The sequence below is a fragment of the Macaca fascicularis genome, chromosome 6 (genome assembly GCF_037993035.2).
Source record: "Macaca fascicularis isolate 582-1 chromosome 6, T2T-MFA8v1.1".
Taxonomy (NCBI): domain Eukaryota; kingdom Metazoa; phylum Chordata; class Mammalia; order Primates; family Cercopithecidae; genus Macaca; species Macaca fascicularis.
Window position 1 is genome coordinate 111,458,502 of NC_088380.1, and position 15,544 is coordinate 111,474,045.

Genomic DNA, 15,544 nt, shown 5'->3' on the forward strand with positions numbered 1-15,544 from the left:
AGTTCGACTTCAGACTGCTCTGCTGGCAGCGAGAATTTCAAGCCCGTGGATCTTAGCTTGTTGGGCTCTGTTGGGGTGGCATTCACGGAGGAAAATCATTCGGCTCCCTGGCTTCTGCCCCCTTTCCAGGAGATGGATGGTTCTGGCATTCCAGGCACCACTGGCGTATGGAAAAAAAAAACTCCTGCAGCTGGCTTGGTGTCAGCCCAAACGGCTACCCAGTTTTGTGCTTGAAATTCAGGGTTCTTGTGGTGTAGGCACCTGAGGGAATCTCCTGGTCTGTGGGTTATGAAGACCATGGGAAAAACATAGTATCTGGGCTGGACAGCACCATCCCTCAAGGCACAGTCCCTCACTGCTTCCCTTGGCTAAGGGAGATAGTTTCCCAACACTCTGTGCTTCCTGGGTGAGGTGATGCCCCATCCTGCTTCTGTTGACCCTCTGTGGGCTGCACCCACTGTCTAACCAGTCCCAATGAGATGAACTGCGTACCTCAGTTGGAAATTCAGAAATCAGCCACCTCTGTGTTGGTCTCACTGCAAGCTGCAGACCGGAGTTGTTTCTATTCAGCCATCTTGCCTGGGAATCTCCAATTCGCTTCTTAAGCCACAATAAAAACAACAAATTAGAGAATGATTTTGCAAGAATCTGACAAATCAACAGTTGCAAGTTATGGCAGGTGTAAAATGAGTAAGAGAGAAATACTGCCTACAGCTGAGGCAAGATATCAGAGCATGACATTCTAGGGTGTTTATTAAACAGTTTTTCAGACTTTGCCAACATCAGGGGAGGTTGCAGGTCCCAATTAATCAAAGTAGACATTTCATGACAGCAAGAGTCAAAGTGTTTTATATTCACTATATATTTTTTCCCTAATCATATTAACTACCATTTAGGCAGTTTTCACACTGTGATAGCAGCTGGTGAGATAATATTTTACAAAAACCTGATCAGACTTGGAGCATCCATTTTAAGGGTGGCAGCTGGAACAGACACAGGGTTTTGCCCACAACCAGAATACTACCTCAACAGGATGGAGGCCCATTCTTTTTATAGCCATATCTGGTACAGAAATAATGGATCATATTTACAAAAAAAAAAATACATTTTTACCTAATCTGAGTCAGAGTCCACATGCAGATTTCTTTCTTTTCTGTGGTAGCAACATTACACATAATTCAACAGTCACTTTCGGATTGTTGCAATGGGTTTATATTGTTCTGGTAAACTCTTGCTACATAAAGTTGTGATCCTTCTACCAGCAGCATGACTTGCATATGAATTGCACCTGAGAGTTTGCTTGAAATGCAGAATCTCACATCATAGTTCAAATCTCCTAAATCAGAATTATTTAACAATAGTTTAACAAGACCACCAGCTGATTTATATATGGAGTAACATTAGGGACTGTTCCGAAAAGTGACATATGAATGTTGTAGCTACTTGATTAAAAGCCACTGTTTATTTCAACACTTTCCCAAGAGGAAAATGAGGCTTCTTTGAGAACTTTGGGACTACTGAGAACAGCTTTACACTGTGTGTTTCATAACATCAGCACATATTTTTTATAATTCAAGGAGCATCAACTTATGAAAACATAGCCACACAACCAATGTCACAGAGACTATGTATGTTCAGTCACTTGAGTAAGTCTTCAAATTACAATCAGTATAGGCTATTTAAAATGTGTATTAAAATATTGAAATAGTTCTATTTAAAATGCTTAATGTATCTTTTGGTACCCATTGTTGTATTGCACTTTGTTTTCTGATGTGCCAGAGATACAAGGTAGTTACTTTATGTTATCTAGTTTCTGAGCACCAACAAAGAAGATGCTCTATTTATTTGCTCTTCGAATACCTGGCAAAGTGTATCTCATCTATGACACCTACTATTTAACTATGTACATTCAAGATATATTGAAGAAAATTAAGCAAAGTGAAAGAAGGAGGAAGATATTAAAATTGAGTTATTGATAAATCTAGCGTAATATTATCAAGGAACTGAAAAGTGAAATTTTGCAGATCTATACTGATACTTACTTTGACCTTGTAAGTACTAGTTGAGCATCCCTAATTTGAAAAATCCAAAATCTGAAACACTTCAAAACTCCAAAATTTTTTAGCAACTGTCATGATGCCACAAGTGGAAAATTCTACACCTGGCCTTAGTGACAGGCTGCAGTCAAAACTTTGTTTCATGCACAAAATTATTAAAACATTGTATAAAGTTTCCTTCAGGCCATGTATATAAGGTATATATAAAATATAAATGAAATTTGTGTTTACATTTGGGTGCCATCTCCAAGCTATCTCCTTATGTATATTTGAATATTCCAAAATCCTAAAAAATCCATATGCAAAATACTTCTAGTCCCAAGCATTTCAGATAGGGGACACTAAACCTATACTAACAGCTAATGAGTGTTTCAACACTAGGAAAGTGTGATGTATGTATTAATTTATCTATATTTTATGTCTATAACTACCTATAATAATTATTTCAAGATTATAAAAAGCTACTATGAAAGATGAAATCAGAACATTATCAACAATTTTATATTAAATTTTAATAGTTTAACTACAGTGGTGTAAACTTCTTTACCATTTCCGTGAGGCTTTCATAACATGTACGATCAATTAATCAGCAAGTATTTATTTTATTTGCTCTGAGCTGATATTTATTTGCTCTGAGCTGATATTGTGCTGGATCCCAAACAACTAGGTGAAGATTACAAGGCATATATTCTGATTTTTATGTTCTTTTCTGCCAGGTGCTGTAGAACCTATTTCCACTTCTGACGGCAGGAAGAAATTTATGCACCGATAAAATTAAACTAAGAGTATTTCATGTACCAGATTAGTAGAAAGTTATCATGCAAAGGAACTAAACGTTTCACTATATCATGGAGAACTTAATGGTATTTCAATAAAACTCATCAAAATCTTTATAATGCACAAGAGTAGCAATTAATGTATAAAATAGAGAAAGAAATGATGTATGCTAATTCTGTAGTCAGCAAAGGGTCATTATACATGCAAATATTATAAAGATTGTATACAAGTATTATATTTCATCACACAAATGGATGTAATCTATTGAAAACTGCACCATGAACATCAGCACATAAGACTCTCAATATTATACTATACAGACATACCTTGTTGTATTGAGCTTTACTTTATTGCACTTTACAGATATAAAATTTTTTTCCAGGTTGAAGTTGTTGGCAACACTGCATAGAGCAAGTCTATTGGGGCCATTTCTCAAAAGAGTGTGCTAACTTTGTGTCTCTGTGTCACATTTTGATACTTCTCACAGTATTTTAAACTTTTTCATTATTATTACATCTGTTATTGATGGCAGCAACAGGCCATCTGGAGTGGCCAGTGCCATCATGCCGGCTACAGCTGGGAGGCATAGCTGGGGCTGCACATTTCATGGAGCTGATGGGAGCCAGGGACAAGTGGAAGCCCTGCTTCTTCCAAGTTGAGGACAGAGCTCCTCAGGTGCCACTGCAGCTGCCCAAGTCACAGCTGCAGACCTGGGCATCCCTGTGCTTTGGGGGCCAGGTACCAGGCAGGAGCCCTGCCCTCCTTGGCATAGCTGCATCCACCCAAACCATGGCTGCATACCTGGGCCTCCCACTCCACGGAACAGAGAGGAGTTCCACCCCCCTGGGTGCAGCTGCAGTTGCCCAAACCATGGCTGTGGACTCAGCTATCCCTGAATTCTTGGGAGCCTGGAAAGGTGTCCTGCCCTCGCAGGCTTGGAATTGCCCTCTCCCAGTACCTGGCTTCTCCCTGCAAATCTGGGAGTAAAGTTGGGGCTGAGGCCATGTGCTGTCACAGCCTAGCCAGGTGTGTGCATGCTGGGGCAGTGCTGACATGACAGTCCCCTGCTGCCTCAATCCCCTCCAGACTTTGAGTGCCAATGAGCATGGGAAGGAAGCCAAGTGGGAGGTGAGGGCAGCGTGGGACTGGCCTGCAGGTGCCCCTTTGCATGAACAGCCTGGGCATTATGAATAGCAGTGGGAGGCAAGGAGGTTCCTGGGTGGAAGGGAGTGGGTCCCTGGTGAGGTCTCACCTCCAGGCCAGGGAGGGCCTGAAGGCTGGGGGCTGGAATGCCAGTCTGGCAAATGGAGTGGGAGCTTGTGTTGCCTTTTCCAGGCCCACATGTGGCTGCCCATTGACCAATGGACTTGGCCTTCTTTCCCTCTGAGGCCCATAAATGCCCCAGGCTCAGCCAGAGCAGGACAGACATATGGGACAACCAGTTGCAGAGAGGAGCTACCCACTCCAGGGCCTCTTCTCTGCTGAAAGCTATAGACAGGATGAGACAACTTTTCCACAGAGAAGAGCTTCCCACTCCAGGGTCTCCTCTCTGCTAATAGCTGAACACTTGTCAGGACACCCTGGCTGTGGAAAGGAGTTGCCTCCTGTGGGAGACTAAGCTGTTTTATCACTAAGTAAAGCTCTTCTTTGTCTTGCTCACCCTCCACTTGTCTGAATACCTCTTTCTTTCTGGTCACAGTACAAGAACTTGGGACCAGTTGATTGCTAGGGCTAAATGAGCTGTAACACAAACAGGTCTGAGACATGCCCCTTGCTCTCCACATTGCAGGCAAAGAGAAGGAAAGAAGAGCCGTGGCCCTTTGGGGGAGCCCAGACCTGGGAGCTCTCCAAGCCAGGGCTGTGATTCTCTCTTTGTGGTCCTGTGCTTCCTGGTGTTTCTAAGCTACTGGGTGCCACTGTATTCCCTGGTGCCAGCAGGGAAGCTGCTTGAGGCACACCTGGTTCCAGGCTTGCAGAGAGCTGGCACCCATGTCAGCACCTGGAGCTGGCTGCCCTTTGGCAGCAGCCAGTGTGTGTCTGATGGTGCAGTCACTGGACCCCACATTTATGCCCCTTGCCACTCCAACTATGTCCCTTGACTGCCACTGCAACTGAGTTGCAGTCTTCCACAGAGGCATGGGATTCAGGTCAGTAGCATCAGCCAAGTGCAACCTACCAGGCAGAGTACACAGAATGAGCCCTGCAGACCCAGACAAAACTCAGGCAAAGGAGTTTCTGGCCACAGGTTTCCAGCCAGAAAAGTGACATTCCAAAGATTCCATAACATTATGGTTATCTCTGATCAATTATATTAAATGTTACTATTATAATTGTTTTGGGGTAACACAAACTTTGCTAATATAAAACAGTTAAATTAATCTATGAATGTGTTTGCTCTGACTGTTCTACCTACCAGCCCTTACCATTTCTCTCAATTTCCTTGAGCCTTCCTATTTTCTGAGAAACAACAATATTGAAATTAGGCCATTCAATAACCTTCCAGTGGCCTCTACATTTTCAAGTAAAAGGAAGTCATATATTTCTCAGTGTAAATAAAAAGCTAGAAATAATTAAGCTTAGTGAGGAAGGCATGTTGAATCCTAGATAAACCAAAAACTAGGCCTCTTGCACCAGTTAGTCAAGTTGTGAGTTCAAATAAAGTTTCTAAAGAAAATTAAAATTGCTCCTCCAGTAAACACAAACAATAAGAAAGTGAAAGAGCATTAATGCTGATATGGAGAAAGCTTGAGTGGTCTGGATAGAAAATCAAACCAGATATAACATTTGTCTAAGCCAAAGTTTAATCTTTAGCTCTCTTCAATTCCATAAAGAAAGGCTCAGAGAGGTGAGGAAACTGCAGAAGGAAAGCTTGAAGCTAATGGAGGTTGGTTCATGAGGTTTAAGGAAAGAGGCCATCTTTATAACATATAGGCGCAAAGTGAAGCAGCAAGTGTTGATGGAGAAGTTGTGGCAAGTTATCCGGAATATATAGCTAAGATCATTGATGAAAGTGGCTACGCTAAACAGCACATCTTCAACGAAGATGAAATAGCCTTCTATTGGAGGAAAATGACAAGTAGGACTTTCATAGCTAGAGAGGAGGTTAATGCTTGTCCGTTGAAGTTTTTAAACTTGTTAGAGGCTTATGCAGTTAGAGGCTATCTTGTTAGAGGCTTATGCAATTGGTGATTAAGTTGAAGCCAATGCTCACTTACCATTTCAGAAATTGTAGAGCCTTTAAAAAGTATGCTAAATCTGCTCTGTCTGTCCTTTATTAATGGAACAACAAAGGCTGTACGACACCACATTTGTTTGTGGCATGGTTTACTGAATATTTTAAGTGCATTGTTGAGACCTACTGCTCAGAAAAAAAAGAAAAAGTCTTTTCAAAATATTACTTCTTATTGACAGTGTACCTGATCACCCAAGAACTCAAATGGGGATGTACAAGGAGTTTAATGTTGTTTTTTTGCCTGCTAACATTAATTCATTCTGCAGTCCATGGATTAAAAAGACATTTTGGCTTTTAGGTTTTATTATGTAAAAAATACCTTTCATGAGGCTATAGCTACCATATATAGTAATTCCTCTAATGGATCTGAGCAAAGTAAATTGAAAATCTTCTGGAAATAATCTATCATTCCAGATAACTTTAAGAACATTTGTGATTCATGAGAGAAGATTAAAACATCAATATTAATAGGCATTAGGAAGAAGTTGATTCCAACTCTCATGTGTTACTTTGAGGGCTTCAAGACTTCAGTGGAAGGGGAACTACAGATTGGTGGAAGTAGGAAGAGAACTTGAATTAGAAGTAGAGCCTGAAGATGTGCCTGAATTGCTGCAATCTCATGATAAAACTTGAATAGATGAGGAGTTAATTATTAAGGATGAACAAATAAAGTGTTTTTTTGAGATGAAATCTACTTCTGGTGAAGAGGCCATTAACATTGCTGAAATGACAACAAAGGTTTTAGGACATTACAAAACTTCATTGATAAAGCAGCAGCATGGCTGGAGAGGATTGACTTTCATTTTGAAAAGAAATTATACTGTGGTAAAATGCTATCAAAGAGTATTAGATGCTACAGAAAAATCTTTTATGAAAGGAAGAATCAATCAATGGGACAAACTTTATTGTTTTATTTTGAGAAATTACCACAGCTACTCCACATCTTCAGCAACCACCACTCTGATTATTCAGCATACGCCAACAGCAAGCCAACACCCTACATTAGCAAGAAAAATTACCAGTCATGGAAGGCTCAGATTACCATTACCATTTCTTAGCAATAAAGTATTTATAATAAGGTATGTATATTTTTTTAAGACAAAATGCTGTTGCACATACAGTTTGCACACCACTTTTATGTGCACTGGCACATGGAAGGAAGCCAAGTGGGAGCTGAGGGCAGCTTGGCGCAGATCTGCAGGTGCCCCTTGACATGAACAGCCTGGGCATCATGAACAGCAGTGGGAGGCAGACATGACACCCAACCCACAATATCTTTGAGGTATGTCCTTATACTATTTTAAGTTCTTAGACTCCCAAGTAGATAGCATTTTTGCAATTAAGTTCCACGATTGGTTAAATTGTAATTATTAAATTGCGCTTCTCATTAAGAGTGAACTAATTTTCCAAGAGATGTAGTTTAGATTTGGTTTCACTTGATAAGATTTAATTCAAAAACACTGATTGGTAATTAAAGACATTGCTCTCTATATGGAGCAGAACACTGTAATGGAGCGCTTTCTATCTTCTTTCACTTTCTTGTTTCCTTTCCCCCTCCTTAGAGGGAATTGTTTTATCTATATCTAAAACAGAGTCATATAAAATGTTTGTAGATTTTGATGGAAATCATATTATAATATACAGAAAATAAACATGTTGGGCAACTCTTGTGTGATATCTAAAATATAATGTCAGTCACTTTTTTTTTTTTTTCTGGAATTAGTAACTGCCTTTTTCTTACTGCATCCGTGTGATTCTGAACATAAAGTGCCTAAGTGTTTGAAAAACATTATTTGGACGAATAGGGAAGCATTAAAAAGTTCATTCCAGCATTGACTGAATTTAACATTATAATCTTTCCATTCTTGTAAATGATATATTTGGGGAAGAAAAGTTCAAGATAGTTTATAACTGTGACTAAAGCAGTTTTAGCCTAGTACCAGAGTCATCCACTGAATCATAGTTTACAGTTTTCAGGAGTGTACTTAAATGCCTAAAGTGGCTCATAGCATGAACAGTCTAAAGAATTATATGAATGACAAATAAATAGCTGTTATTGTTAAATGAAATTGCAATAATATCATTGAAATATGTGTTCCCTAAATGTATTTACCAACTGTAGAAAACTAACATATTTATAAAATTGGATTATAGACAAAAATAGTGTTCAGAGAGCAAACCACACATTTTCATCACATACACTTAATATGGAATACCCAACATTATACCTTGAAGAGAATGCTAATTATTTTACAAGTTTGAGCACCTCCTTCTGGTGTTTTCTCAAAGATCACCTTGGTGAGGTCTTCCCTAGTCACTGTATTAAAAATTTCTATATTCATCTATACCAATACTCCTTAACTGTCTTCCCAGTGTACATTTTCTCCTTAGCATTTGTGTGTGTGTGTGTGTTTGTGTGTGTACTTTGACTTTTATCTATCCTCCACCACTGGAATGTAAGCTGTGTGTCTCTGTTGTTCACTGCTATATTGTTCACTGCTATATTGCTGAAAAGTGAGCTTTAAAATGGATGATCTGTTTTAGATGGTGATATAATATTCTTGTATATTGTAATTTCGAGAATAGAGTTCATTAAGATATTTTCACACTTAGAAACTTCTCATGGCCAAATATTATCAACACATTCACTGTTGCCATAGCATAAAATTTGTTTCTCATCATGAAATATGCTCTGACAAAGCAAACAAACACTATAGGTGTTTGTAATATGCCCCATATTCATTAGTAATTTACAGAAACATTACAGTGTTAATTACGGCTGTAAGATAAAATTAGCATTTTGTGTGTGTGTGTGTGTGTGTGTGTGTGTGTGTGTACATACACACATACACAATAAATTCATGCCTCCAGTTCAGGACTAACAATAAATAAACTGTGTCCTATGCAAGCAAAGACCGTAAGAGAATTATATAACAGGGTTATTAACAGTCAAATTTATTAAGAAGAGGAAACATTTAGATGAAGGAGCTGTAACCCTTGGGTTATATAAAAATAGACACATAACAAAATTACAAACAGAGAAGATTAAGTACAAGTAAATAATTATATGATTTTATGTACAGAAATTTTTCCCAGTTGTAGAAAGAACTAACTTCCTAAAAGTAAACAATGTGTGTGTGTGTGCACATGTGTGCAGGACTGTGAAAAGAGAGAATGAGGAAGGGAAAGAGAAAATTCAACACTTAGTTAGTTATACCTTGGTAAATGTTCTTTATTTCAAGTATAAAGAATTAGCTCTAAAAAATTATCTTCACAGCAAAAATGAAAGGTTTAAATCTAAATTTACAAAAATTAAGCCAGTCTCAGACTTTATTTTACAACATTAATGTCCTAAAGATAATAAATCCAAATGTATCAAGTTCTGTGTAAAACATTTTGTGACATAGGAATTTTTATGTCCAGCTAAATTTAGAAAAGCATTATTATTAAATCAGCAAGGACTCAGACACATATCCCCTATAACCACTTTTTAGAGAAAAAAAAAAAAAAGTGGTTTTGAGCTTGTACTACTTCTAAATACAAATACGTATCCTAAGTATAGAAAAATTATAGTTCTAAAATATTGCTGGTTAGCAATCAGGCAGTTAAACACAGAGTTTAAATCGTTGTAAATATCATCCTAAAGCAACACAGATATAGGCAGCTCTTATGAGTAAAATTCAAAAATTATCTACTTTATACTATTAAAAAACTGGTGTTTAGAAGGTGGCAGGCGGGCAAAAGTAGGTAGAGTTTGCTAAATTCTTTTTATTTATTTATTTATTTATTTATTTTAGACGGAGTCTTGCTCTGTCGTCCAGGCTGGAGTGCAGTGGCCCGATCTCAGCTCACTGCAAGCTCCGCCTCCTGGGTTCACGCCATTCTCCCGCCTCAGCCTCCCGAGTAGCTGGGACCACAGGCGCCCGCCACCTCGCCCAGCTAATTTTTTGTATTTTTTAGTAGAGACGGGGTTTCACCGTGTTAGCCAGCATGGTGTCGATCTCCTGACCTCGTGATCCGCCCATCTCGGCCTCCCAAAGTGCTGGGATTACAGGCTTGAGCCACCGCGCCCGGCCTGCTAAATTCTTAAATCAAGAAAATAACAATAAATTTGAAAATATTGACAAGTGGAGAATTATTAATACATTTAAAGATAAATAGAATAATCAAAACATGAAATGCTGTAAAGTGGTTGGGGTGGGCGTATGAAAACAAGATAAATAGTGGCCCATATCAATATATAGTCTTTACCAACCATTCATGCACCTCAACATACCAGGTAAGAAATGTTCAAATGTGTTCATATTCATGTCACAGTCCCCTCAGAGAAACACTGACCTAGGTAGCTATGCTGCAGAAGAATGACATGCTTTATCCCACATGTTACAGTCTCTTCATCATTAATTTATGGACAAAAGTTTGTTACAACACTCAGATTAAGAATATGGTAGAGAAAGTAAGAAAATATTAAGGATAGCAAGGAAGCATGTAAATGTTTAAAATAACATAAATTAGTGTTTGTGTCAGACATCTCACATATAATTTCAAATGTAAATGAATTGTGAAATCTTAGGAATCAGTAATGTAATATTGTGATGGTATAACATAAGGCAAAACATTCATGGTAAATTATTAACTGAAAACCTAGATTAAAAAAAAAAAAAAAAAAAAAACAAGGAAGAAAGGGGAGAGAAGAAAACAAAGTTACATGGAAAAGTAAGAAAAAGAAACACGAAAGAAAAAAGTCCATAAAATGTTAATAGTGAAAATTTGTAACCTGTCTAATTTGAGGTGACTATCTTCCTCCCTTTCTTGTTTCTTCCTGTTTTTTTTCTCTACTTTCTTCTTCATATTTTAGTTATGCATGTGTTCCTGCCTTAAAATTAGTTAAAGATGGTCATATTTTTTTAAAAAAACATATATATTAGGCAATTTCATGTTGATGATGTTGTATCATAGTATCTAACAATTACTTTTTAAATAGTAAAAAATACAGTATTAATAAAAAATTGAATCTAATTATCAAAAACTACTTATGATGAAGAAAATTTTGATATTATTATAATCATAGTCAAATAATAATGTGTGTTTGAACACCAGATTAATGAAATAGCCTAAATATTAATAGAGGTAGCACAGCAAAACACTGCTGTAAATTCACAGTAGATTTTAATAAGGTACTGGGTAGTCCTTCATTAAATAATATATATGTCACATATATAATATAAATATATGTATCTCCAAGTGTCTTTCTTGAGAATATTACAAGTTAAATTTCAATATAATTAAAACTGAATAAAAAAATTACCACATATCTAAAATATACTTTCTCCTCTTTGTTATAGTTTCATTACAAAAAAATAATAATAATAAACAACAGGTTTCAACATCAATATTAAGAATACACTATTCGACTGGGTATGTTGGCTCAAGCCTGTAATATCAGCACTTTGGGAGGCTGAGGTGGGCGGATCACGAGGTCAGGAGATTGAGACCATCCTGGGTAATACGGTGAAACTCCATCTCTACTAAAAACACAAAAAATTAGCCGGGCGAGGTGGCGGGCGCCTGTAGTCCCAGCTACTCAGGAAGCTGTGGCAGGAGAATGGTGTGAACCCGGGAGGTGGAGCTTGCAGTGAGCCGAGATGATGCCACTGCACTCCAGCCTGGGCGACAGAGCAAGACTCCATCTCAAAAAAAAAAAAAAAAATACGCTATTTTTCAGTTTTTTTTCCCCAGATTTCCTGAATATCAAAACACTAGGAAAATGTACCTTTCTACACACTTCTTTCTTCAGCCCTGTAGCAGGCTGAATGCTAGTCTCCCAAAATATGTATTCACGCCTAATCCCCCGACCCTGTGAATGTTATTTTATTTAGGAAAAGGATCTTTGAAGCTGTAATTGTATTAAAGATGGTGAGATGAGCAGGTCATCCTGGATTATCCAGGTGGGTCCTAAGTCTCATGACAAGTGTCCTTGCTTAGAGACACAGAGGAGGAGATTTGAAGTTGGAGGCAGAGAGTGAAGTGATGGGGCTATAAGCCAAGGAATGCCCCAAATCTCCAGTAGCCACCAGAAGCTAGGAAAGAGGCACGGAATTCCCCCTTGCAGCCTCCAGAAGGAATCAACCATGCATGACACCTCGACTTTGAACTTCTGGCCTCCAGAAACAGAAAAATATATTTCTATTGCTTTAAGCCATCAAGTTGGTGATAATTTATTATAGCAGCTTCAGAAAATGAATACAAACCCTTTTCATCTTTTTTATAGGTGGTCACTTTTTTCAATAATAACAAATACTTCTCCACAAAGTTAAAACTATAAAATGCTGATTCGATTCCTTTTTCTAAATGTAAATATAAAAAATTGGACTATTTTGCTATTGAACAAAAGTGACTTAAGTGAGACCAAAGCCAAGCATCCACGGCAATAATTTGAAAGTCAAAACTGCTACATCCATCTGTTGCAGGAAAGAAAAAACTTCTTTGCCTCCATCCTATAAAGTTCATGTCCACATGATGATGGTTGGTGTTGTAAAGAGTGACCCACTGGCACATGGGAAAATAACCCCTTCTCTCTCTCTCTCTCTCTGTGTGTGTGTGTGTGTGTGTGTATACATACATATATACACTAACAAAATACTCAGTAAATTCGGAGATTTATATGTCCAGAGACTATCTGCAGAGCTCTTTCCATCTCATTATACAAGTCTATTAGTTGGGAAACATTAACAGAGGGTCCAAGGATCCAAGAACACATTCATTTTTGTGTCATGAAGTGACTTTTTCCTCAGAGTTTGTAGCACTTATTTTCATTATAATGTATCTAGAAATTCATCTTAACCTTTCTTGTGGCTTCTTTTATTTCCAAAAATGGTTATACAAATATTTTGTTTTTATTTAATTTCTTATAAGTACATATTATTTGTTCTCAAACCATATGGATTCTTGGAGGAAATGACCATATCTTATTTATATTTGTCCAGAGCATGTAAAATAATGTTTTGAATCAATAAAGTGCTGAAAATGAGTTAATTTGCTCTTATTAATAAGTAATTTTAAGCTTTTATTTACATAGTGAAGAATATTTTTACAGCAGTCATTCTCAGTGCGTTGGTGTCTATTATTTTCACCTACTATTATTGAGCAATACCTTTGGCTCTTTGTAACTTTAAGGGGTAATAATTCAGTTTTGAAAACCTGAAGTTCAATAATTGAGAAATAGGAGCCACAAAATAAATTCGTGCAGCCTATTTCTAGACATAAAGATGCATTATCCACTCTACTGCGAAAAGTCAGGCTTCCAGTTATGCATTGTATCTCATCCCTCTTATGTACTCAAGAACTCCCTCCAGCAATTCTCTTCTCACTTTCCTACATCATGAAGATCTCTACTGAATTCACTTTACAAACCTTTAGAACCATTGAACAAACAAACAAACGAAGAACAACATAGATCTACTGTTGCTAACTCTATGCATCCATTCCATCAAGACACTATACTGCCTCAAACTTCAAAATATAATCCAAATCAGACCATCGCTTAGCACCTACACTATTACCATTACCATTTTCATGCTGCTCTGAGCACCCATTTTCCTTTTCCTGGATGTTTACCTTCAGTGATACTTTCTCAACATGGTTGCCGAAGACATTCTTTTAAAGTTTACATGAAACCGTGTTACTCTCCTACCATAGATTCCCCTTCCCTCTGGGTGAAAGCCAAGTCTTTAGAGTGGTTGATGAAGCCCGGTAGTAATTATTGTTAACTTTTGCTACAAAGGGCTCTCTTGACAATCTGTTTAAGCCTAAGGACACTTTCTGTAAAATTAATGTTTCCAAATAAATGAAAATGCTAAAATTCTAAAGGAACTCAATTTTATTGGCATTGAAGAAATGTATTTTTAAGAAATACATGTACTTTTGTTCATGAATGCATTAAATAAAATATAGCACTTGATTTTCCTAGCCCAAGATCTAATAACTACTATACTTTAAACATAGTCATAATCCTAAATGGTAGTTTTAGAAACTTTATGAACTTTATATGACATAAAATGTCCGTCATTTACTTTCATAACAAGGTTATATATTGTTAATACCACTATATTGAGATTATACATTCTAGTTAGACATATATATTAGTTTTCTGTCATTGCTCTTAAAATTACTACAAATTAAGTGGCTTTTAAAAACACGAATGTATTATCTTACAGTTCTGGAAGTCAGAAGTCCAAAATCATTTTCACTGTGCTAAAACCAAGGTGTCCTCAACAAACTAGATGTTGAAGGAAGATACCTCAATATAATAAGAGCCATCTATGACAAACCCACAGGAAATATACTGAATGAGTAAAAGCTAGAGGCATTGCTGTTAAGAACAGGAACAAGACAAGATGTGCATTCTCACCACTCCTCTTCAAAACATTACTGGAAATCCTAGTCAGAGTAATCAAGCAAGAGAAAAAAATAACAGATAAACAAATAGGAAAAGAAATAAAATTATCTCTCTTTGCTGATGATATGATTCCATACATAGAATATCCTAGACTCCTCCAAATGGCTTCTAGACTTGATAAATGACTTCAGTAAAATTTCAGAATACAAAATCAATGTACAAAAATCAATAGGATTGCTATACACCAATGAAGTTCAAGCTGAGAGTCATATAAAGAGTGAAATCCTGTTTACAACAGCCACACAAAATTGAAATACCCAGGAATACATCTAATCAAGGAGATGAAAAGTCTCTATAAGGAAAATTACAAAACACTGCTGAAAGAAGTCAGACATGACACAAACAAATGGAAAAACATTCCATGCTCATGGATTGGGAGTAGTCATATCATTAAAATGACCATGCTTCCCAAAGCAATATACAGATTTAACACTATTTCTATCAAACTACTGATACCGTTTTTCACAAAATTTGGAAAAAAAAAAAACTATTCTAAAATTCAGATGGAATCAAATAAAAAAAAAAAAAGAGCCCAGGTAGTCAAAGCAATCTTAAGCAAAAAGAACAAAGCCAGAGACGTCATATTGCCTGACTTTAAATTATACTAAGACAGTAACCAAAACAACATGCTACTGGTACAAAAACAGACAAGTAGACTGATGGAACAAAATAGAGAACTCAGAAAAAAAGGTATATACCTACAACATCTGATCTTTGACAAAATTGACAAAAATAAGCAATGGGGTAATAACTCCCTATTCAATAAATAGTGCTAGAATAACTGGCTAGCCATATTCAGAAGAATGAAACTGGACCACTAACTTTCATTATATGCAAAAATTAACTCAAGAATTAAAGATTTAAAAGTAAAAGCTAGAATTATAAAATCCTAGAAGAAAACCCAGAAAATACCATTCTGGACATTGGCTTTGGCCAGGAATTGATGACTAAATCCTCAAAAGCAATTAACACAAAAACAAAAATTAACAGATGTGAAATTTGTCAATTAAACTAAAGAGC